General features: G+C 42.2%; 3 pseudogenes; 1 reads left to right on the forward strand and 2 right to left on the reverse strand.

Annotated features, from left to right (window-relative positions):
- Positions 1 to 1,071: 1,071 nt before the first annotated feature.
- LOC122477347 lies at positions 1,072 to 2,100 on the reverse strand (annotated as a pseudogene).
- A 4,464-nt stretch (positions 2,101 to 6,564) lies between these two features.
- LOC122477025 lies at positions 6,565 to 7,313 on the forward strand (annotated as a pseudogene).
- Positions 7,314 to 18,712: 11,399 nt separating this feature from the next.
- Positions 18,713 to 20,425, reverse strand: LOC122477583 (annotated as a pseudogene).
- Positions 20,426 to 22,010: the final 1,585 nt, after the last annotated feature.

A 22,010-nucleotide genomic window follows, 5' to 3' on the forward strand; every position in this document is an offset into this window, starting at 1 on the left:
ATAGAAGCTTTCTTTGTAAAAGTCAAAACCTGGAAACAGCCCAGATGCCTCTATACGGGTGAATCATTAAACAAACTGGTACATACATATGTGATACCACTCATTTGCTTGCTTCGATCCTCTCTCTTTTGAAATGTCTATTTTTAATCAGGTTATCCTTAATTAAACCGTGAGCCACTAGCAGACTACCTATATGAAACTCTGTTTGGCAAAACTAATGAAAGGTTTGTAGAAAATAGATCAAAAGCAGATGAAATCTTGTTTTAAAATGTTTACTTATACTATCATTCCACCATCACATTGAACTCCTCCAAGTGTTCTCTTCATTTCAAATTTTATTGCAACACAACCAACTTCATGACCGACCATGGGAATCCAGGAAAAAGGCATTTTATTTTTTGTAAGTTAATAGTCCTTTTACTGGGGGAAAAAGACCAGGATTTACAACTTGGAATGGATATAAATTATAATTTCTTGAACAGCAATGTTGATGGTTGTGCTGAAGTCCACAGCTACAGCCCAGTCTGCTGGCTGCAACCCATGGCTCAGAAGATTTTAAAAACAGAGTCCAAAGACGTTCCCTTGGTAAAGGTTTCTTTTGAAACATTCGTACGAATCGTGACAGCCTGACACCCCCGTTTCGTGCCAATACAACACGGACAACACAAAACCAACACGCGCGGCATGCCGCAGGGATGTGTGTCCCCACCATCACAGGTGGGCGCATGGAAGTACCAGAGGGCCAGCCAGCTCAGTGGGGCTGTGCTTAGACATTCTATCCTTCACCCGTTTTTCTGCACAGCGTCCTGAGGTAAGCCAATTTTAAAGGTTTGTTTTCAGTAAACCAGGTTCGACAATTTATACTAACGAACTGAACCGGAACACATTGTGAATAGGTTTCAAATTTGATTTTTCATTTTCCGTTTTTAATACAAAAGCCTGACAGTGCTCAATTGTCAAGCTACATTCATGAAAAACTGGCCGTTAGCAAATGGGCACGCAAGGAGTCCACTAAGTGCTTTCCTATCATTAAGGGAGTACAAGCGTTTATATAGTAACACTGACATGTAGCTTGATCTTCAGGAGGCAGGACCACCAATGCATATGTGTGGATTTTGTGTGTGTGGACAGAAGGTACTTTCGACATTCAGTTTTGCTTTATAAAAAGAGAAAGAGTAGATGAACGGTTTGTTCTGTTTTGTTTTTTTGCTTTTGTTTTTGTTTTTGTTTTTTTTGCAAGAGGTAAGTAAAATATTCAATATGATTCTTCTACAGAGGGGAAAAGGAGCTGAAAGTAGGTCTTCATTTTGCAGTCGTCATCTGTATGAATTCTTCATAGTGGACTTACCCATCTCCATCAATATCTACTTCTCTGATCATTTATTTCTTCATCTGTTAGTGTTTCTCCTAAGTTTATCATGACACGACATAGTTCTGCCACACTGATATAACCATTCCCATCCTTGTAAAAAAACTCGGAACACTTCGCAAATTTCTTCTTCGCTGCTTGTATCTTTCGTTTTTCTAGCCATCGCAGTCAAAAATTCTGCGAAGTCAATGGTGCCATTAGCATCAGCATCCACCTCATCATTGATCATCTCCTGCAATTTGGCTCCTGCTGGGTTCTGACTCCATGACCTCATGACAATTCTACGTTCCTTTGTTGTGATGGTGCCATTACCATCTTTGTCAAGTAGGGAGAAGGCTCCCTTGAACTCGGCAATCTGTTCTTCGGTCACCTCGTCAGCCATGGTGCTAGCGAAGGGAGGACGAGCAGAGGGAGCGAGGGTGGCTGCACCAGAGCAGGGGCTGTGACGGCAGGGGTGGCTCTACGGCAGCCACTACTGCTGCAGCTAAGGCGGTGTGCACTGCATGCTGGGCCCCTGCCGCTGCCCCACTCCAGGGACAGGTCATTTAAAAGCATACAAACTTCGTAACACTAGGAGAAATAGTCCATACACGACCCACGATTTTCTGCAAAATTTTATCAAAAGCCACCAGAAACCAGGCTTGGAATTAATGTTTTCTTGCCACTTGAAAAGACTATTAGGAAAAGAAGTTTTATCTGCCTTTTCTTTGACAGATTTAAACTCAACTGTGTTTTACCCTCTCCAAAGGAAGCAGCATTTCAGATTCAATTTTTACTTTCCAGAATTGTTTTTCTAATTTTAGAAAAGTTAGCATTTTGGGGTGTCTGGCTGGCTCAGCTGGCAGAACATGCAACTCTTGATCCTAGGATTTTAAGTTCTAGCCCCATGTTGGGTATAGGTTTTACTCAGAAAAGTAAATAAATAAAATCTTAAAAAAGAAAGAAAGAAGGAAAAGTGATCATTTTATAAACAACACAGTCACTGTAAAGGTATAAAACAACCATTTGCTACCATCTAGTGGAACTATTAAGTTTTGCACAGAAACATTTTTTGCTTTACCATAATCATTCTACTTCATTACCTTTATCTGATTCTCCTTGGTTACACGGAATTATGGTTGTAAAAGTAAAATTTCTTGGTATCTGATCCAAAATTCTTAAAATATAAAGATCACGTGTAAGGGACAAGATACAGAAGAAAAGTCTGCTGAAGACACATTATTGCACTTTTTCCCATTTAAAATAAAATGATTTTGATGGTCATCCATAAACTGATCAGAGGAAAAGGTCGTGAACCATACTCCACCTACATTTATGCTGAGAAGACTTGATTTTCACGCAAATCGGCACCATATCCTCATTTCCAGCTTACTCCTATCCTACATACTATGTCATTTTATTGCCAGACTTTTTCTCCAGTGTGCTTAAGTCATGCAAAGCATGTCAAATATGTATGGTCATATTAATTACATTCTTCTTGAACATGACAAAGTAGTTCTGGTGGAATGTGAAAACTGGGAAACCAAATTACAAATGTCCCACATGGTCATTGATGGGAAGACAATGTAGAGCAAACACTATGTTCCACAGCACTGATTATGTTGCTTTGCCTACAGGACAGCTATTCCAGAATACAGGAGGGCTTTATCAGTATCCCTTCCTATGCTCTCAGTAGTCACAATTGTAAAGATGAGCCTCCGACCTAAAACATACATGATTCTCTGCCTGTTATCTTTCTTAGATACCTCAGTTATCTTAAGGTTTCCTTCAGCATGTTTGCATTCTACAAGAACATTATACCGGAGAAGTGTATGTATTGTGAAATGAGTATTTAGTCATATTTCTGACACAGGATTTATTCTCCCAGTCATCACGGTCCCCTTGAATCTGGCTACAGAATATTACGTGGCATCTACCACATCATGGGAGTCAGGCAAAGGTTTATACTGATAAGACAGACTCCCAAAGACATTTTCACAAGGATTATTTACATTCCAATACTACAAAAATCATTTTTTGGAGTCCTCCTCCATGTCAATCCTCCCATCCCCAGGAAACACACCAAAAAAATTTCAAGAGACGGCCCTGGTGCCATCTTGACCAGAGAGCCATATCCCCTTTCGTGCTCTGCAATGAACATTACTTTCAAATAGCTTTGAACTGAACTCACAATAACCCAAGTAGTATAAAGTTTAAATTTCCATTGAAATAACTGGAATATTTATGGGGTGCCTGGGTGGCTCAGTCGGTTGAGAGCCCGACTTCGGCTCAGGTCATGATCTCACAGACTCGTGGGTTCGAGCCCACATGGGGCTGTGTGCTGACAGCTCAAAGCCTGGAGCCTGCTTCAGATTCTGTGTCTCCCTCTCTCTCTGCCCCTCCCCTGCTCATGCTCTGTCTGTCTCTCTCAAAAATAAATAAATATTTTAAATTTTTTAAATAACTGGGATATTTAAAGTTATTAGTCAAGGACAACAGAAAGAAGAAAAAATACAAGGAAGCCACTACTGTAATGAGATGATCCTTCAGACTAGTCTGTCCTTGAGGACATGATGTCACCTAATAGAAAGGGAGTAGCTCCAGTAATTCTCTACTCTAATACACCCCAAAATTGATTAGAATACTATTGGGGAAGTAACCTTTGCATGATCTATTGCCCCCCACCCCAGGATTGTCTGCTAAGTGTCCTGGCCCTGGAACATTCCCCTAAAAACGTTGGGTACTGAGGTATCACTTGGCCCCAGATTATTCCCAGTAAGAAAACTTTTCCCTGAAGGATTCTCCCCTGCCCTGGGGAAACTGTGAACTTGTTTGTATTCCTTAAGTATGTGTCATATGGCACTTGGCCTTCCCCATCAGTGCATCTGCTCCCTCTGCTCCCACCAGCAGCAAAGGAATGGAGGTCTTCAATTGCAGCACAAGAGTGATGTGTACAGTCCATCACCCTGCATCAGTTATCAGGAGGGACCCGCTAGCCATGGGAGACTGGCACACATTACAGATGCTGATCATGTGTCTCTTCCCCTTTCCATGAGTAAAGCACTATTCTAACCAAGTGTCTTGTGTGTCAAGTCCTACTTGGTAACTCACAACCCATCGAAGATGCAGTGGGCCAACGTCTGTGTGCTCCTTCTTCTCGTGGTTGGCATTGTTACGATCTCTGCCATCTTCCACACAATGGCCCTCCTTGGTTGGGACTGGTAGCTGGATCTTCGTACTCAACAAACACTAAGCCTCTACATGAGGAATAATAAAGCTACCTGAGCAAGAGAAGCCTAGTTATTTATCAACATTCATTACTTCCCTTCTTATACAGAACTGGAAGTTTTACCTGAGCAAACAGCCAGGACTCCAGTTACACGCCTCAGCCCCTTCTCCTTGCACCTCCTCCTATGGGCTAGACATGGTGGTGAGCAATCCCTGACCATGTAAAGGCAGGAAACACTCCAAGATGCCAAAGTAATGAGACAGCAGCACAACAACCAGCCTAAAAAATAACCAAAATTCCCACCCAGAATCGTACATAAGACTGGAATGAACAAGAGATGTTAGAGGACAATAGCCAAATTACGGAAGCAGTCCAAATGTCTATCGACTGATGAATGAATAAAGAAGATGTAGTATATATACAAAATGGAAAATTACTCAGCCATAACATAGAACAAAATCTGGCCATTTGCAACGACACAGATGGAGCTAGATAGAGAGTATGATGCTAAGCAGAATAAGTCAATCAGAGAAAGACAAATCCATATGATTTCATTCATAATGTGCAATTTAAGAAACAAAACAAACACGTTGGGGGAGAGAGACAAACCAAGAAATGGACTCTTAACTATAGAGAACAAACCGATGGTTACCAAAGGGGAGGCGGGTAGAGGAAACAGGGGATGGGGATTTAGGAGTGTGCTTGTCGTGATAAGCACTAGGTGTTGTATGGAAGTGCTGAATCACTGAACTCAAAACTAACATTACACTGTATGTTGGTTAACTAAGTGGAATTTCAATAAAACCTTGGAAGAAAAAAAGAGACGCTAGAGCAGGGAGCCAGAAGAAAAGTGAGAGCTCTAGAGAGAAAATATGGGTTGGAGACATCATCTTCACACTGGTAAGATTTGGCAAAGAAGGGACCAGAGACAAGGAGGAGTTTAAAGACAGGTCCTTGGAAAACACTAAAACTTCGAGGATAGCAAGAGAAAGACAAGACAAGGAACAGAGAAATAGGATGAAAAGCCGGAGCACAAAAATCATAGGATAAACTCAACAAAAATGACAATAACAAAAAACAATTAAAAATGGACAAAGGACTTGAACAGGTATTTCTTCTGAGAAAGTATACGACAACAAAAAAAAATAATAAGCACATGAAAGATGCTCAACATCACTAATCATTAGGGAGATGCAAATCAAAAATACATTAACATACCACTTTATACCCATTAAGATGGCTACTACCAAAAAACCCCAGAAAATAACAAGTATTGGTTAGAATGTAGAGAAACTGAACTCTTACGCACTGTTGGTGGGAAGGTGAAATGGTACCTACCACTGCTGTGAAAAACAGTATGGCATTTCTTCAGAAAAACTTTAAAAAAATTGCCGCATGATTCGGCAATTCCATCTCTGAGTATATACATCCAAAATAAATGAAAGCAGGGTCTAAAAGAGATGTATCTGCACACCCATGTCTATAGTAGCGTTACTCACAACAGCTAAAATGTAAAAGCAACCCAAGTGTCCATGGACAGATGAATGGATAAGCAAAACACAACAGAAACAAAAACTAGAACGGTGGTTTCCAGGGGGTGGGAGGAAGGGGAGATGAGGAGTTCTTGTTTAATGGGTATAGAGTTTCAGTTTCTTGTTTTGTTTTTTGGGTTTTTTTTTTTAAGTTTATTTCTTTTGAGAGAGAGAGAGTGAGAGAGAGAGAGCGCGAGGGCGGGCCAGAGAGAGAGGGAGAAAGAAAATCCCAAGCAGGCTCCAGCTGTCAGCACAGAGGCCAACTCAGGGCTCGAATACAGGAATCCTGAGACGTGACCTGAGCTGCAATCAACAGTCGAATGCTCACCCAACCAAGCCACCCAGGTGCCCCTAGAGTTTCAGTTTTATGAGATGAAAGTGTCCCGGAGACGGATGGTAGCGCTGGTAGCACAATAATGTGAATGTATTGAATAGTACACTTAAAAATTATTAAGATGGTACATTTTGGTTCGCTGCCTCTCCCACACTCCAGCGCAGACCCCGAGGCGGCGCCGGACTCCGCCGCCTCGGTCCCGGGCCTGGGCCCGACGCCCGCGGTCTCGGCACCGCTGCGGAGAACAAGGCCTACCCTGCGGGGACGGCTGGGGGACCTGGGGCTGGAGCTGCGGCAGGGGGCACGGGACCCGTGGCGGCACGGGCTGGGTAGCCGGCCGAGCGGCGCGGGGCGGCTCCAGTGTCTGTCGGCGGGCGGCGTGGCGCCCCCAGAGGGGGCCACGTCCAAAGGGGTTTACGTGCTGTAACGGGGTTTACGTGCGGCCAACGGAGCCGTGAGGCCGGTGTTGTCCAGCACGCCTATGGTGGACTTCCTGATGCAGCTGGAGGATTACACGCCTACGATCCCAGATGCAGTGACTGGTTACTACCTGAACCGCGCTGGCTTTGAGGCCTCGGACCCACGCATAATTCGGCTCATCTCCCTAGCTGCCCAGAAATTCATCTCAGATACTGCCAGCGATGCCCTACAGCACTGCAAAATGAAGGGCACAGCTTCTGGCAGCTCCCAAAGCAAGAGCAAGGACCGCAAGTACACTCTAACCATGGAGGACTCGACCCCTGCCCTCAGCGAGTATGGTGGCATCAGTGTGAAGAAGCCGCCCTAATTCACCTGAGCCACCCAACCTAAATGTACTTGTCTGTCCCCTTGTCCCCACACCAGCCTGCTTTCATAATAAACTTATTGTGACAGGCAAAAAAAAAAAAAAAAGATGGTAAATTTTATGGTGCTTATTTTACCACAAAACAATTGGAAAACAGCACTCCTGGGGGAGAGGGGCCATCAGTTAGACTGAAGAAGAGGCCTGAAAAAGGACTCACAGATCCGTCCAATTATGAGATGTTGCCATAACCACTCCCTGCAGCACTTGGCCTTTTTACCACGCTCCCATTATCTTACCCACAGTTTCCCCAGACTGTCCCTATGTGGCACATCAATTCCATTCTTGTACCTTGTAACACGTTAGGACACCTACCCCCAGCCATGTTGGCCGCACTAGGAACACATTAGAAGTTATCATCTCAAAATCATGATCATCATCATACACAGAGAAAAAAAAAATACTTTCTCCTTACGCTCATGAAGGCAAGGTAAACAATAACATAACTGTGGACATGGTGAACAAATTACCACCTGAATATGTTCCAAAGGATTCAGACGGCCAGGTAGGCATAATGAAGACTGTAGGAGAACACTCCTCTCCGGACTATGACAGCTCAAGGTGGAGATAAAGACACTTGGTGACTTCTCAGCATAGGAATGGATGGCCTTTCAGTCCCAGAAAATCACATCCCATTAAGTGACTACTACATGAGGATAAGGTCTGCTCCACGAGCCAAATACCAGTCTGCACCACTCTGACGTTTTCAGTATTATCAAGGAAAAAACCTGCACCTGGCTACCAAGGACTACTAGACAGAGGCTTCCCAGGAAGGCCACTCTCTCTCGCTCTTCTTCCAAAATGTGAATTAAAGTGAAAATTCTATTTGAAATTTCCCCTTCCCTTCCACGACATTCACTATGTGCACAAATGATGAACTAATAAGTTTGTTCCTATTTCCCCAGGGGCTACATTCAAAGTTCAAATGTCCAAATACCCAAGCTAGAACCACCCTTTGGGACTCTCCACTGATCAACCTAAGCTCACACTTTCTTTCTATGAACTCACACTGTTTACACTCGATCTGACATTTGATTGATACAATGAATGAGAAGTTTACAGTATTAAGTATCAGGAGCTGTACTAAGGCTTTATATTTATCATCTCATTTCAGCTTCAGCATACAGGGAGGGTCATGCAATATCTATCTACAGTGTAAAAGTGAAGAAATATAGCCTCAGAGAGATTAAATGCCTCTCCCAAGGCTACAGGTTCAAGAAGTGGCAGAGCTCAGACTAGAACTGACGGTGTGCCACTCCAAAATATATGCTCTTACATAGGAAGAGGGTGTTTCACACCAGATTCAACTGCCACCCCCATACCCTTTTGAGTTAGTAAATCTCTCTGAGGGTAACCCTGAACCCACAGCAGTGACCAGTCACTACCACTTGACGTGACAATAGCGCTATGTCCAAACACCAAGAGGAGTGTTTAAAATATATAAAGTCGTTCTAGAGAAGCACGTGCAGTGCCCACAATTAAAGATTTGGTGCATGAGGGTGCTGGGGGTCAGACATATCCCTGAAAGGCTGCACTGAACAGGACACTGAAAGCAATATGTCCTATCAGGTAAGAGATCTGGGACTGTACCCTGACTACTCACTCACTCTGACCCCACTCCAGAATAAATCTTGGGTTCCATATACTATGAGCTCTTATAACATCCTGTGTGTGTTTTCTCCCACCAGAATATACAGAGTACTTCTTATACAACAATTTTATAGTTCTATGAGTAAACCCTAAACCACTGATAAACCCTGGAGCGTGTTAGCACGTTAAGAGCAGAAACAAGTCCCTCTGGTTAGTGCTGCCTCCCAAAGGAGTGCCTGGTCCTTCATCATGAAAAGATGAATATTCCGCACAAAGAATAAGCAGATCAATGAGACAATATTGCACAATGCAACAGGTAACAGATAAAGACATTCAGATAAAGACTTGCAGGAGATGTTCATGGACTCACATCCCCTAAGGGACGGCATCCATCTGGACAAGGCCTGCCCCACAAGCCACATACAAACACCATAACCTTTTCATTTTAAAAATATGGTAGAAAGATGCGTGCACTTTGCCAGTAAGGAATACTGGAGAGACAATTTCCACGAGTGGACATTCTCTCTTTTTCTGTATCCAAAATAAAAATCACTTTGAAATCTGCCCTTCTCATATTCTTCCTTCTTACCTAACTTTGACTATGTGTACAAATGTTAGACAATCAAAATTTATCCACATTCAACTAGAGGCTACTTTCAAACAAGTAATTCAAATAGATCAACACAAACGTCTAAGATTCTCACCTGATGAGCCTTAGCTCACTGCCCTTTGTTTGAATTCCTACATTTTTGACTGAAAATAACATCTGATTGCTATGATGAATAAGAATACCTACAATCCTAAATATAAAGTTGTAGACTTCTCATCTCATTTCAGTTTCAATACATAGGGAGCATCATAAAATATCTCCCGTGTAAAAGTGAAGAATCTGAGGCTCACAGACATTAAATGTCTCTCCCATGGCCACAAGGACAATAACTGGTAGAGCTCAGATTGAAAAAAAAAATAATGAATCAAAACCTGTGTGCTCAGACAAAAAGAAGAGGATGCATCACACCAGGTGACGGTGTCACCCCCTATCCTTCTGTGTAGGTAATCCTCCTCTTTCAAAGTAACCCTGTGACCATAGCAATACACTTGCTGGAACCACAAGGCTGTATACAAAGACGGAGGAGTGTTTGAAATATGTAAACTCCATTAGAAAATTACCAAAAGTGCCTACAGTTAAGGATGGAACAACTGAAGATGCAGTGACTCAGACATATCCCTAAAGTCTCCGTTGAACAAGATGTTGAAAGCAACACGTCCCTTCTGTAAGAGGTATGGCAAATATCCAAAGGGCAAATCATTTAGTGCTCAGTACAATCATATTCTAAGTTGAGAAGCTAGGCCATCTCACAAAGAAACGGACCATAACTGGTTCTGCTGGAACTATCCCATGTCCCCAAGCAAAGATATAATATAGTTTAGTTGAGGGGCCCCTGGGTGGCTCAGTTGGTTGAGCGTCTGACTTCGGCTCAGGTCATGATCTCACGGTTTGTGAGTTTGAGCCCCATGTCGGGCTCTGTGCTGACAGCTCAGAGCCTGGAGCCTGCTTTGGATTCTGTGTCTCCCTCTCTCTCTGCCTCTCCCTCACTTATTCTGTCTTTATCTCTCAAAAATACATAAGATGTAAAAAAATTAAAAATTTTTTAAAAAATAAAAGAGTTTAGTTGAAGAAATATAGAATTCTTTCATCAGAGTGGTCAGTATGGTAGTCATACTCTCTACCATCAAGAGTCTGGCCCACCCAGATTCATTCCTGGGATGCAGGGCTGGTTCAACATTCGCAAATCAATCAACGTGATACATCACATTAACAAAAAAAAAGAGAAGAACCATATGATCCTGTCAATCGATGCAGAAAAGGCCTTCGACAAAATCCAGCACCCTTTCTTAATAAAAACCCTTGAGAAAGTCGGGATAGAAGGAACATACTTAAAAATCATAAAAGCCATTTATGAAAAGCCCACAGCTAACATCATCCTCAACGGGGAAAAACTGAGAGCTTTTTCCCTGAGATCAGGAACACGACAAGGATGCCCACTCTCACCGCTGCTGTTTAACATAGTGCTGGAAGTTCTAGCATCAGCAATCAGACAACAAAAGGAAATCAAAGGCATCAAAATTGGCAAAGATGAAGTCAAGCTTTCGCTTTTTGCAGATGACATGATATTATACATGGAAAATCCGATAGACTCCACCAAAAGTCTGCTAGAACTGATACATGAATTCAGCAAAGTTGCAGGATACAAAATCAATGTACAGAAATCAGTTGCATTCTTATACACTAACAATGAAGCAACAGAAAGACAAATAAAGAAACTGATCCCATTCACAATTGCACCAAGAAGCATAAAATACCTAGGAATAAATCTAACCAAAGATGTAAAGGATCTGTATGCTGAAAACTATAGAAAGCTTATGAAGGAAATTGAAGAAGATTTAAAGAAATGGAAAGACATTCCCTGCTCATGGATTGGAAAAATAAATATTGTCAAAATGTCAATACTACCCAAAGCTATCTACACATTCAATGCAATCCCAATCAAAATTGCACCAGCATTCTTCTCGAAACTAGAACAAGCAATCCTAAAATTCATATGGAACCACAAAAGGCCCCGAATAGCCAAAGGAATTTTGAAGAAGAAGACCAAAGCAGGAGGCATCACAATCCCAGACTTTAGCCTCTACTACAAAGCTGTCATCATCAAGACAGCATGGTATTGGCACCAAAACAGACACATAGACCAATGGAATAGAATAGAAACCCCAGAACTAGACCCACAAACGTATGGCCAACTCATCTTTGACAAAGCAGGAAAGAACATCCAATGGAAAAAAGACAGCCTCTTTAACAAATGGTGCTGGGAGAACTGGACAGCAACATGCAGAAGGTTGAAACTAGACCACTTTCTCACACCATTCACAAAAATAAACTCAAAATGGATAAAGGACCTGAATGTGAGACAGGAAACCATCAAAACCTTAGAGGAGAAAGCAGGAAAAGACCTCTCTGACCTCAGCCGTAGCAATCTCTTACTCGACACATCCCCAAAGGCAAGGGAATTAAAAGCAAAAGTGAATTACTGGGACCTTATGAAGATAAAAAGCTTCTGCACAGCAAAGGAAACAACCAACAAAACTAAAAGGCAACCAACGGAATGGGAAAAGATATTCGCAAATGACATATCGGACAAAGGGCTAGTATCCAAAATCTATAAAGAGCTCACCAAACTCCACACCCGAAAAACAAATAACCCAGTGAAGAAATGGGCAGAAAACATGAATAGACACTTCTCTAAAGAAGACATCCGGATGGCCAACAGGCACATGAAAAGATGTTCAGCGTCGCTCCTTATCAGGGAAATACAAATCAAAACCACACTCAGGTATCACCTCACGCCAGTCAGAGTGGCCAAAATGAACAAATCAGGAGACTATAGATGCTGGAGAGGATGTGGAGAAACGGGAACCCTCTTGCACTGTTGGTGGGAATGCAAATTGGTGCAGCCGCTCTGGAAAGCAGTGTGGAGGTTCCTCAGAAAATTAAAAATAGACCTACCCTATGACCCAGCAATAGCACTGCTAGGAATTTATCCAAGGGATACAGGAGTACTGATGCATAGGGCCACTTGTACCCCAATGTTCATAGCAGCACTCTCAACAATAGCCAAATTATGGAAAGAGCCTAAATGTCCATCAACTGATGAATGGATAAAGAAATTGTGGTTTATATACACAATGGAATATTACATGGCAATGAGAAAAAATGAAATATGGCCTTTTGTAGCAACGTGGATGGAACTGGAGAGTGTGATGCTAAGTGAAATAAGCCATACAGAGAAAGACAGATACCATATGGTTTCACTCTTATGTGGATCCTGAGAAACTTAACAGGAACCCATGGGGGAGGGGAAGGAAAAAAAAAAAAAGAGGTTAGAATGGGAGAGAGCCAAAGCATAAGAGACTGTTAAAAACTGAGAACAAACTGAGGGTTGATGGGGGGTGGGAGGGAGGAGAGGGTGGGTGATGGGTATTGAGGAGGGCACCTTTTGGGATGAGCACTGGGTGTTGTATGGAAACCAATTTGTCAATAAATTTCATAAAAAAAAATAATAAAATAAATGTCAGGACCTCAAGCCATAAGGATGCCACCCGTGGGTGTCTTATACCCATGCAGAGGAACCACCACCAAGGAAAGGAGACCTGACAGACAGAAAGAGACACACAGATGGATTTGATTGTCTGAACACCTGCACTGCTCGGTTCTATAAGCCAATAAATTCCCTTTGTGCTTAAAAAAAAAAAAAGAGAGAGTCTGGCCCACCCAATCCCAAAATACATAATTAAATGTTTTATTTAAATGAAAGCCAGCCTTCTGGGGGAACTGCTACATTAAAACCCAAACTAGGGGCGCCTGGGTGGCGCAGTCGGTTAAGCGTCCGACTTCAGCCAGGTCCTGATCTCGCGGTCCGTGAGTTCGAGCCCCGCGTCGGGCTCTAGGCTGATGGCTCAGAGCCTGGAGCCTGTTTCCGATTCTGTGTCTCCCTCTCTCTCTGCCCCTCCCCCATTCATGCTCTGTCTCTCTCTGTCCCAAAAAGAAATAAACGTTGAAAAAAAAAATTTAAAACCCAAACTAACTTTCTTAATCATGTGCTCCACTGGGAGCTGAACATCAATAATGTATTCCTCTTTTCCCGTATATTCCTTAAGAATCCAAGCCATCCTCCGATGGTAGCTCCCACCTGGCTATTAAACAGAGAATAAACACTCCAGGAAACATCCTAGGAAGCTGCCCAAGCTGTATACTTCATCCTGTAAAGCAAGCACCATTGTTACAGTATCCAACCATGAAGCAAAGTCGGAGAGTCCTCATATAGAATTCCAACTTGGGAGTGAACTGCACTTCCACCATCTGCAGAAGAAAAGGCTACGATCAACGATGCCCACGTGCAGAAACTATGATGGTAAGTGGTCTGAGATTGTATCCAAATTACATCACTCAAGAGGAGCCCTTAGAAAGAAAAGAGGATGCACAACAGCGGGGTGGGTCACAAAATCCTAGGGGCCAGGGACTGTCTCTCAACCAGTCCCAGCAAATGCACATTCCTAAAAGTGTGCATCGAAGAGAATGAAGACAAGCTCTCTCAAGGGAAAGACTTGGCAGAAGATCTATTATGGGTTTAATTGTGCTCCCCCGCCAAAACTCATATTTGCAGTCCTAGCACCCAATTCCTTGGAATGTGCTCTTATTTTAAAAAGGGTTTTACAGAGGTAATCAAGTTAGAATAATATCATTAGAGTGGCCCTAAACTAATATGACCAGTGTCCTTATGAGAACAGAAAATGTGGAAAGAGATACACATGCATGGAAAACACTACGTGAACATGTAGAAGGCAATCTACAAGCCACGGAGAAAGGCCTGGAACAGACCCTCCTGCTTCATTCGTTTCCCATATAACCAACAATGTCAACAATTTCATTTTTTACTTCGAGGCCCACATGTGTGATACAGTAAGTTTTTGTTGTTAAAGCCACCCAGTTTTGGTTACTTTCTAAGGCAACGCTAGCAAATTAAAACACTCTCCAAAGGCGAAGACAATTTGTGTCAAATACACTCATATTCTATTTTTTTTAAGTTTATTTATTTTGAGAGAGCATGAGCATGGGGAGGGGCAGAGTGAGACAGAGAGAGAGTCCCAAGCAGGCCCTGCACTGTCAGCACAGAGCCCAATACAGGGTTCAAACCCACGAACCACAAGATCGTGACCTGAGCCTAAACCAAGAGTCCAACACTCGGGGCGCCTGGGTGGCGCAGTCGGTTAAGCGTCCGACTTCAGCCAGGTCACGATCTCGCGGTCCGTGAGTTCGAGCCCCGCGTCAGGCTCTGGTCTGATGGCTCAGAGCCTGGAGCCTGTTTCCGATTCTGTGTCTCCCTCTCTCTCTGCCCCTCCCCCGTTCATGCTCTATCTCTCTCTGTCCCAAAAATAAACGTTGAAAAAAAAATTAAAAAAAAAAAAGAGTCCAACACTTAACCCACTGAGCCACCCAGGCGCCCCAAATACACTCATATTCTGAAGTGAAGTGCTGGCCACATGGCAAACAAATGATACCAAACAGGTCTGCCAATAGTACTCCATTAAACTACCAAAGAGATATAAAAGAATTAACATAGAGGAAAAAGAGAAAGAATTTTTAGAGAATTCTGTCAGTGTGCTGGGTATTTTCTAAACACTCATAAGGGCAGGCTAAGTACTGTTTCTCCCTTGCTGTGAATCACTGACCAGGAGCTTCAGAAAACAATGACTGACGCTTGTGAAGGTTGAGGGATACAGGAACAACTGTGTGACTCACACATGTATCATCAAGAAGTGAAAGCTTGAGGTGCCCCTGGAGAAAGGAAGTAAGCGTCTACCTTGTGACAGAACAGCAGTTCCAAAGAAAGATACTGATTTCCTAGGTTGACAGGTTGTTCTGGAAAAAGAGAAGCCTGAGAATTCTTTCACAGGGAAGCCACCCAAGAGGACCGCCTAGTAAAGAAGAAAGTCAACAACAGAAGTGATGGTCATAGCAGGCCTAGGGATTGAGGTGAGGGTCTAAGAGTCAGAGAAATGTCAGTGCATGTGACAGGGCATAAAGTCTGAGGTCCCTGAAGAAAAATGAAAATATTTCCTGAAAGCATCACATCATGGCATCGTCCACATCTCAGAGCCTATCACCACATTACAACTTTGCCAACATGTCATTTCTCTTGTCTCTCTGGGGAACACATTAGGGGGAAAAGGACGAGAAACTGGAGAATAGATAGACTGAGAACAGAAAGACAAAAAGTATTTGCTTATTACTGACTCCATACTCATATATACATATCACCTGCAGGATTCCAGTCTGTGAACAGGTCCCATCTGGGACTGAAAAATATTCCCCAACGTTCAGGAATTGAGGCAAACCTGGATTAACACCCTGGAATAGATTTCTTACCAAAGGGAAGTGGCAACAGAACATTTATCTATATAAGAATAACAAAAAAAAAACTTTGGAACCCTGCTGGGCTTTCCTCCAAGACATGGGAAGAAGTCCCCAAGTCGGTTTTTGGGGAAAAGAGCACAAATAAAGTTACTTTCTTTCTGAACTCATTAACATAAGCTCAACACTAATGCAAACAAACAGTGATCAAATTCAATTCTGCCTATGTTCTAATGTAACGCGACCATACAGAGATCGGAGTGAGAACTGTGGGAGAACCAAGCACGCCTGCATTACTGGATAGCACAAGGCAGGACATTCAGACACACTGTGACTTCTTGGCTACCCCAAAACATATACTTTTATTATTTTTAAAGGCACTTTCAAAAACACAAAAGAAAAGACATTCTCTGAGATAACGCCCTACTTAAAAGACCCCTTATTTATTTATTTCAACCAGCTTTTAAATATATTTATTGATGGCACAAAAACAGACACATAGACCAATGGAATAGAATAGAAACCCCAGAACTAGACCCACAAACATATGGCCAACTCATCTTTGACAAAGCAGGAAAGAACATCCAATGGAAAAAAGACAGTCTCTTTAACAAATGGTGCTGGGAGAACTGGACAGCAACATGCAGAAGGTTGAAACTAGACCACTTTCTCACACCATTCACAAAAATAAACTCAAAATGGATAAAGGACCTGAATGTGAGACAGGAAACCATCAAAACCCTAGAGGAGAAAGCAGGAAAAGACCTCTCTGACCTCAGCCGTAGCAATTTCTTACTTGACACATCCCCAAAGGCAAGGGAATTAAAAGCAAAAATGAACTACTGGGACCTTATGAAGATAAAAAGCTTCTGCACAGCAAAGGAAACAACCAACAAAACTAAAAAGCAACCAACGGAATGGGAAAAGATATTCGCAAATGACATATCGGACAAAGGGCTAGTCTCCAAAATCTATAAAGAGCTCACCAAACTCCACACCCGAAAAACAAATAACCCAGTGAAGAAACGGGCAGAAAACATGAATAGACACTTCTCTAAAGAAGACATCCGGAGGGCCAACAGGCACATGAAAAGATGCTCAACGTCGCTCCTCATCAGGGAAATACAAATCAAAACCACACTCAGATATCACCTCACGCCAGTCAGAGTGGCCAAAATGAACACATCAGGAGACTATAGATGCTGGAGAGGATGTGGAGAAACGGGAACCCTCTTGCACTGTTGGTGGGAATGCAAATTGGTGCAGCCGCTCTGGAAAGCAGTGTGGAGGTTCCTCAGAAAATTAAAAATAGACCTACCCTATGACCCAGCAATAGCACTGCTAGGAATTTACCCAAGGGATACAGGAGTACTGATGCATAGGGGCACTTGTACCCCAATGTTTCTAGCAGCACTCTCAACAATAGCCAAATGATGGAAAGAGCCTAAATGTCCATCAACTGATGAATGGATAAAGAAATTGTGGTTTATATACACAATGGAGTACTACGTGGCAATGAGAAAGAATGAAATATGGCCCTTTGTAGCAACATGGATGGAACTGGAGAGTGTGATGCTAAGTGAAATAAGCCATACAGAGAAAGACAGATACCATATGGTTTCACTCTTATGTGGATCCTGAGAAACTTAACAGAAACCCATGGGGGAGGGGAAGGAAAAAAAAAAGAGGTTAGAGTGGAAGAGAGCCAAAGCATAAGAGACTCTTAAAAACTGAGAACAAACTGAGGGTTGATGGGGGGTGGGAGGGAGGCGAGGGTGGGTGATGGGTATTGAGGAGGGCACCTTTTGGGATGAGCACTGGGTGTTGTACGGAAACCAACTTGACAATAAACTTCATATATTGAAAAAAAATAAACCCTAAAGGAATAAAGGAGAAAAAAAATAAAAATAAAGGATGTTTTGAGTATTCCTGAAAAAAAATAAATGTTATTGTTTAAAAAAATAAAATAAATAAAATAAAATAAATATGTTTATTGAATGGGGCGCCTGGGTGGCTCAGTCGGTTGAGCGTCCGACTTTGTCTTAGGTCATGATCTCGTGGTTTGTGAGTTCAAGCCCCATGTCGGGCTCTGTGGCTGACAGCTCAGAGCCTGGAACCTGCTTCAGTTTCTGTGTCCCCCTCTCTCTCTGCCCCACCCCTGCTTGTGCTCTGTCTCACTTTCTGTCTTTCAAAACTGAATAAACATAAAAAACAATTTTTAATATATTTATTGAAAAAGAAGCATACTATTGGTCAGTTTTAGTGCTATATCTATGATAAAACAGATTATGAAAACTATAGAATGAAACCATTATTTTATAGAACTGAATCATCTGATATGCTACCTCTTGCAATAACTTAATGGGTCCAACTATACCCTTTGAATGGACCAATTTTATAATTCTCCTAGAAAGTTTTGAGTTGCGTATAATTTCTTGCTGCTTTCTTTCTCTGATCCAAGGCTTAAGAGAAAATCCCTGGAAATCAGCAAGTGGAATCAGACCTCTCCAGGATTGAGAAGAGACAGGAATGAGAAAAAGGACATCCTGTCACATTTTAAAGACCCACAATTGCTGTGCTTTGCAGGATACACAATGGAGAAGGAAAAACAGTCCCAACAATTATAATGAACATTTCTAAAGTGTCAATATCATGGATTAATTTCTAAAACACAAGCTTATAAACAAAAGCTAACCAGCTAGCCACTAACTAAAATGCATATGCAATATAATCAAGGAGATACTGTGCTTATAAAACCACATGCGTCTTATTTATCTCTAATTTTATTTTATTTTTTCCATCTTTTTTTCAAATTTTTATTTAAAGTCTAGTTAGTTAACATATAGTGTAATATTGGTTTCAGGAGAATTTAGTGATTCATCACTTACATATGACACCCAGTGCTCATTATAACTTATCTCTAATTCTTAAATAATTCATTCTCTTATTGGGTATGCAAGTGAGCAATGGAGAAAGTGGTACATCTGCAGTACCAGCCAGTGCTAAGAGTTTCAACACTTCCAGAAGATGCAGACTAGAGAACTTTATTAGGCACCGGAAGGGTTTCTCTCTCAGCCAAGATGTCCCCATTTAAGTTACTTTTGAATTTCATTTCAAGCTTATTTTGTACAAAGTCTACTCTTAGTTGAGGATAGTCTCCAAAAGCTTCTCTTTTTTTTTAAGTTTATTTCTTTATTTTGAGAGAGCATGTGCATGAGCAAGGGAGGGGCGAGAGAGGAAGAGAGAGAATCCCAAACAGGCTACGTGCTGTCAACGTAAAAGCCCTATGTGGGGCTTGATCTCATGAACCAAGATCATGACCTGAGTCAAAATCAAGAATCAGATGCTTAACTGACTGAGCCACCCAGGCAACAGTCCAAAAGTTTCTTGAGTCAACTCTGCGGACTCTCTCTTTTTCTACTCTGTTTTCATGAATAATCCTTGAATCTATGTTTATATCTAGCCCAAGGCTTTTTTCTTGTAGAGATGTAGTAGAGTTGCAAGTTTCAGAGGTCTGATTATACTGTTTAAAAACAGTAGCCTTGGGGCACCTAGGTGGCTCGGTTGAGTGTCTGACTTCAACTCAGGTCATGATCTCGCAGTTTGTGGGTTCAAACCTTGCATCAGGCTTGCTGCTATCAGTGCAGAGCTTGCTTGGCATCTTCTGTTCCCCCTTTTCTGTATCACTCCCCTGCTCCCACTCGCACTCTCTCTCTCTCAAAAATAAATAAAACATTAAAAAAATTTTTTTTAAATAGTGGCACCTGGGTGGCTCAGTCGGTTAAGCGTCCAACTTCTGCTCAGGTCATGATCCCGTGATTTGTGGGTTCGAGCCCCACGTCAGGCTCTGTACTGACAGCTCAGAGCCTGGAGCCTGCTTCGGATTCTGCGTCACCTTCTCTCTCTGCCCCTCCCCTGCTCATGTTCTCTCTCACTCTCTCAAAAATAAACATTATAAAAAATTAAAAAATAAAATAAAAAATAAAAAAATAGCCTTAAGAGAGTCCAGATACCAGCTTCTGAACTCCATTTTCACAATGTGATGGTATCTGCTAGCAACTGTCACTGGCTGACCCAGAAAGGGTATATTGTTCTTCAACTGGGAGAAAAAAGAAGGCATACAGAGTTTGGGAATAACACACCACATCAGCAAGTTTGTGTTGGTGTGGCTTTCCATACTGCACTCCCCAGAGATTCAAATCCATACTGCATTCTCCTCAGCATCTCTGAAACTTATCAGAATTTTCTTAACTGATCTTTTGAGTTGTTCCATATAAAACAGGTCAATGTCTTCACCTGGTCCTTTATTCATTTGAAAAATATCCCAAATTTTCCGGTGCTGAGGAAATTGAGTATAAATGACATCTACAAGGGCTGCATCATTGACACTTGCCTGCTTCTCCTCACCAAGCATAACCAAGCGCTGAACAAGCGATTCCTTTTTCTTCCAGAAGTTTGTGGTCTGCTATTGATTTTCAGACCAAAAAAAAAAAAATCCCAGGCTTGGAGGACTGTCATCATTTCAGTTACTGGGATTTTCAAAATGGTTCTCTTGATAAACTCGGCAACAGCTCTGTCCATCTCTTTGGCACGTCCAACATGACCAGTAATGTGTCTCCTCAGCAGCTGTCGCCTGGAGGTGATCCACTTTTTTTTAATATGTATTTTTTGAGAGAGCACAAGCAGGGGAGGGGCAGGAAGAGGGAGACAGAGGATTTGAAGTGGGCTCTGTGCTGACAGGCTGACAGGCCGACAGCAATGAGCCGGACATGAGGCTCAAACTCACAAACCACAAGATCATGACCTCAGCCAAAGTTGGACACTCAACCGACTGAGGCACCCCTGGTGCCCCTGGAGGCGATCCAATTTTAAATTTAGACCCAACAACAGTCTTTATCAGCTTATCTCCTAAAGGGGATAAACTCACCCATAAATTCACATCAGTCCTCATTTCACTGTGAATTATTTCCACACACAGTCCAAGGAAAACATTAACCATGCAGATGGGGACTTCTATGCTTCCATGGATTGTGCCCCATTTTCTCTACAGGTGAAAGCTTTGGCAATCATGGGTACCTTCAAGTCTTGACCAGTGCATAAAGCCTCTGATTCCTCACCGCACCCATCTTTGTGTTTCCAAATTTCTCCCAATTCAACCCCTTTCTCACTTCTTTCCCCTTTTCATTTTTTTCCACTATTCCCCATGTCTCCTGTGTTCCCATTCATTTTGCTGAGCGATATATATATATATATATAAAAGAACATGGACTCTCTGACTGAAGACAGGATTTCGGTCATTAAAAGAAACTTTCAGAGGGGTAGCTGTGAAAGAACCCTAATGGAATCCATTTCCACATACTCTTCTCCCATATGTATGGTTTCCGAAGTTCTCTTGGCCCAAGAATGACCAGGGAGCACATCCATCATCTCCTCCTTCCCTCTCACTAGCAACATGTCCTATTTCAACCTTCAAGGTCTCACCTATCTTTGCCCCAAAAGGGCAATGAAACCCAGATAAAGGGAATTAAAAGTCACATGGAATAAATCTGTCAAAAGGAAGTGAGGAGTCAATCACCCACACCATGCGGGAAAGAGGGCTGGGTAAAACAAGGAAATAGGGCTCCCTGAGTGCCACCACCAGCTGACACAAAAGTTGGGACCATACTTCTACTTTAGTATTTGGAGACCATATAAATCACAATCCAAATGGCAGAGGAAGTACAAAACTAGAGAATGATATACCCTAAATTGAAAGGTTACATACATTAGTCACCAGAATCAAATTATTATCTGAACCTGGAATAAGGTCAAAAGCCAAGAAATAGCCAACTCTTTTCAGGAGGCTTTCAAAATACAAAAGAGGCTCCCAGAGAATACCAAAAGAAGCTATATACCCCGACATGACAGCTGAAGGGTAAGTCTGAACTGGAGATAATCCAATATGAAATTCTAGTAAATAACAACAAGGAGGCATTTGCTCCAAAGACAGCTGGAACAGACACATATGTGGCAGTATTTGCATGCACCCTGACCATAAACGAATGAGGGGACAAAGGGATACTGGCTTACTCCCATTCTGGTTCTGAGGTAAGCAAATGAATGAGGAAATACACTCAACTACCTATAATAAGAGTGTAGTTCAGGTGCTGTAGGTCTGATACATCTA

This window comes from Prionailurus bengalensis, chromosome X (genome assembly GCF_016509475.1).
Source record: "Prionailurus bengalensis isolate Pbe53 chromosome X, Fcat_Pben_1.1_paternal_pri, whole genome shotgun sequence".
Lineage (NCBI taxonomy): Eukaryota > Metazoa > Chordata > Mammalia > Carnivora > Felidae > Prionailurus > Prionailurus bengalensis.